This window comes from Anabrus simplex, chromosome 4 (genome assembly GCF_040414725.1).
Source record: "Anabrus simplex isolate iqAnaSimp1 chromosome 4, ASM4041472v1, whole genome shotgun sequence".
Lineage (NCBI taxonomy): Eukaryota > Metazoa > Arthropoda > Insecta > Orthoptera > Tettigoniidae > Anabrus > Anabrus simplex.
Genome location: NC_090268.1, coordinates 120,259,671 through 120,264,237, shown reverse-complemented (window position 1 = coordinate 120,264,237; position 4,567 = coordinate 120,259,671). Strand labels below are relative to the sequence as shown.

General features: G+C 40.7%; 1 pseudogene; it reads left to right on the top strand.

Moving 5' to 3' along the window:
- Positions 1-1,723: 1,723 nt before the first annotated feature.
- Positions 1,724-3,183, top strand: LOC137500464 (uncharacterized; annotated as a pseudogene).
- Positions 3,184-4,567: the final 1,384 nt, after the last annotated feature.

Sequence of the window (4,567 nt, the reverse complement as noted above, 5' to 3'; positions counted from 1 at the left end):
GTGATATCATTTTGACCCATTTTTTTCAGTAATTCTGCATTTGCTGGAAACTCGTGGAAAGGAATTCCGCTACCTTTGTGAAGTTTAATTGTGCAGAATGGTACACAGCAGTAAACAATTGTTTAGCACGCGCAATAAACATCCTGTGAATAGTATGTTTACAATAAATATTATTCATTTCTTTCTTGTTTTCCTACAGCGCGTGCGAACTGTGTCGCACATATGGGTGTGGCCCTCTATTACGGCCGGATTCCCTTCCTGTCGCCTATCTTACATGGAGCGATGTAATCACTATAGGTGGGCCGCTACAAGGTTGCACTTGACAGTTATAGTTCATGTTGGCATTACTACAAAAAATAATTGAAGAACGTCACCCGTCAATCAGAACGACCAATCCATTACTTTTTATGTCAGATACAGTTAATCGATTTTATACATATTAGCTCGTATTTAATTCCGTAGAGTGCGTATAACCTTTTATATACTTACAAAAACATGAGCATTTAAAAAAAATTGTAATGTTTAAGCGAGCTGCAAAATAAAAATGAACTATTTTCATTTGGTTGTTGTTGGCAATATGGCTAGTATAGTGGTGCCATCTATAACTACCTTGACTTCCGTATTGAAGTGTTGCCGCTTGTCTGTCGTTGCTAGCAGGGGGGTAACACTTCATAGCGAGCGTCCGAAGCAGTTCTGAGATGGGCCAATCGATCTCTGCCAACTAATGAAAACTAAAATTCTCTTTCAGAGGGTTAATTTAGAAGGCAGAAGTTGGCATTACACATTCAGTTGCGTGGTGCAGCAAATTCATAACACAACACCGTTATCGTTGCGCGCGAAGGTACCTTAGTCGTACGGTATGTAATAGTGTTTGTTAGACGAAAATTTGTTGAGATTCTTTCGCATTGAACGAGATTTTTGATCCAGTTTTTTGAGAGTATGGTGTGAAATTATAATTATGCGCGTTCTTAGTGTGAAGAAATAGTATTATGATCATGAACATACTTCACATTGAACTACCTAACTGTTGCGAGTAAACGTCTGTGTGATTGTGCTGTTTGGAATAAATAAATTCAAAATATAAACTGTGTGCATTATGCTGTGTTTTGCCTTCTTTTCCTTCTCGTGTTTTCCATTCCCATACATAAAAGTCGTGGGAAGTGTTCAACGAAAGAATGTGGTTATGTTAGATCGTGATTTGGGCAATTATGGGCGTTTTGGGGTTTTATATGAATTGCATTAACATTTTCAGTAATCAATGTTGAATTTATCACTTAATAGATGTAAATTTACATTAAAGTGCGAACGGTGAAGCAACGATACAAGCTAGCGTTATAACAGTATTGCCAACATACAAATACGGTAATTGCAATTTACTTTTCAAGTAAAAGACACAAGAGAAGCTTTAGATACAACTTTCCTACCGAAATACAATCATTATCTCTATCACAATTAAAATTTTAACAAAGTAACAACTATCATCATCGTGCTTACTACGAGGTACTATCGTGGGATTTATTTCCTTATGTTGGCAGAGAGAAAGTGGCCACTGTAGCTTCCATGACCTGTTTTCTCAGCCAACTTTATTACACAGGAGTGACGGATCTATTTCTCTTATATGATCCTTGGTTGCTAGCACGTGGTCAGGTGTGGTTCGCGCGTTGATGAAAGTGGTGTTTTTTTGTGAGATAACTGTGATTTTTTTTGTAACTAGTGCAGTGCGATGTCACGGAAACGACAATATGATGAATCGCGAAGTGATAATCCTTTGCGCCGAGGAGTGCCCCTTAATAGTCAGGCATGTGAATTAGTGCGGAGAACTCGCGAGTTTTACGAGAGGGAGAGGGAATTCGTACGTTTGCATGGTCGTCCCTCTGTTCCTGCAGATCAAGTCGTGGAACGTACAAGTCAAACATTAGGGCTTTCAAAGCGCACTGTGGTTCAGAAAGGTGTTCTCCTCCAGGAACTGAAGGAAAAATGGACTGGGGAACCTAGCAGTGGCGGAAACAGGGCTGAGAGTGGGGACTTGTTTCTTAGCACGCCAGGAAAGAAACGATTTAAGCCATCTCCTGTTACAGGAATTGATTCTTTCCAGGCTGATGCAATACGTAGACACGTGTACGATTATTACAGCAGGAAGGAATATCCTGTGGTGGCAAAATTAATAGTCTCCCTTAAACAGAAAAATCTTTTCTCCGGGGGTAAAACTTCCTTAAAATCGGTATTGCGAGCCTTAGGTTTCAGGTACAAAAAACTGAACGGAAGAAAACTGTTGCTTGAAAAGTCGCACATCGTGATGGCTAGGAGTATTTTTTTAAATAAACTTGTCGGTAAGGATCTCCACGAGGTAATATGGTTGGATGAGACGTGGGTGAATGCTGGGGAGTGCATTGATAAATCTTGGACTGATGACAGTCCTAAAAGCTCCGGTAATCAACCGACTGGGAAGGGCGCCAGATTAATAATAGCGCACGCGGGTTCATCCAGTGGTTTTGTGGAAGGTGGTCTTCTAATGTTCCGATCGAAAAAACTGGTGATTATCACGAAGATATGGACCATGTTCGCATTTTATATTGGTTTAAGAAGCTCCTGCAACAGCTCAAAGGCCCTTCCGTAATTGTTATGGACAATGCACCTTACCACTCGGTAATAATGGACAAGACCCCTACTTCGAGCGCCCGTAAAGAATTGTTAGTGGAATGGCTGCAGGCAAGAAATATCCCAGCGCATATGGGTATGACTAAATTAGCCTTATATGCACTGGTGAAACAAAACAAACCGGTTTCACCGACGTACGTAGTTGATGAGGTAGCGAAGGAACCAGGACACGAGGTTGTTAGGTTGCCGCCGTACCACTGTCACTTCAACCCTATTGAATTGGTATGGAGTGATGTGAAACGCTACGTTCGCACAAATAACAAATCCTTCACAATTACTGAAGTGGAAAGACTGTTCCGAGAAGGTATTGCTCCAGTGGATGCGGCTTCTTGGAGGAAGAAAGTTAGCCATGTCGCAACATTAATTAACTCGGCGATGGCCATAGATGGCATCATCAGTGACTGTCAGGAGTTGATGATCTGCCTGGACGATGACGACGACGACAACAACAACAACAACAACAACAACGAAGGCGACGGTAGTGATGGCAGTGATCTGGAGGGTATAGAACCTCTACCAATGTAAACAAGGTAAGAAGAATAACTTTTCTGAATCTTCGTAAATTTAATAGATTTTACTCGAAATCTTTTGTGTTAGCACCGGTGTATATTATCGTAACATTTATTGGTGTATTTAAAGTGAGTTTCTTGTCTGCCGATTTCTTACGCATTCTCTAACATTGGGATAATAAGAACTTCGTAGTAGATTTATCTCGTATCATTTTGTGTGATATATTTAATTGTAAACTTAATCGGTGTCTTGAAAGTGCGATTGTTGTCGGCCGATTTCATTTGTATCGTGTATCGTCGCGATGGCATTAAAAACATTTCTCTCATGTTTCTAAAATCTTACGTGTCGTGCAATCAGCTGTCCCTATGGCGGCAACATAGCTTCGTGCGCCACTGCAGTGTGGCCAACATTTTGCGTAGCTGTCATGTGCAACCTTACGCCGGCCCACCTATATTACGGTACGTGTATTCTGTGGTAGTTGGTAGTGTAGTATGTTTTATGCATGCGAAGAGAAAAGTGTTGGGATAAACACAAACATTCAGTCCCCGAGTCAGAATAATTTAATATGAAATGTGCGATTAAAATCCTCGACCCGCCCGGGAACCGGACCCGGGACCCTCTGAACGGGAGGCTTCCATGCTGATCATTTAGTCAAGGATGCGGACGTTTACAACAAATACTCTCTCGGCGGTAACTACAGAACCTCGTATCTGTATAGCTATGCGCCAAATATTACCTTAAACTTACGTTTAAAAAAAACACTATATACTCCCTAACGGTTGAATACACGAATCAACACCTTATATAATTATTTTTAAGGTCTACCTGACCTAAACACACAATAACTTAACTTTTTGCTTCAAAACTTCCATATTCGTCAGTGATAATGGAGGACTAATACGAAATATAGCGGTGAGTCTGGAACTAGAACGTATTACGTACTGTGTAAGCTGAGGCCTTCTTACCTACTCGTTCTCTTTGCTTATTCTTCTTCTTCTTCTTGATATATATTGGGCTTCTTGGTTTACATTTATGCCCATTAAGGTAGCAACAGAAAAGAAAAACATGCAATTGAGTCCTTATGGTCACTACGAATGGAAACTATATAGTTAGATATGCAATATACACAGGAAAAGCGAAACATTAGTAGCACTTGCGCAAGAGTAACTTCTTCTTCATCTGTCTTCCTATCGGAATGCCAACCCAATAATTGTATCATTACGCAGAGTGGCGATTATTCGAGATAGTCTTAAAGGAGCACACATAATAACAGGGACACAAGGTTCTAGTCTTCACGTCAGAGTGACCCATCTCGACGTCTTTTCTACTTTCACACACAAGACCGGGCCTACATAGAAAGGTTAGGGACGGTTAATGAAGAAAGGATACAAAGAGTAGG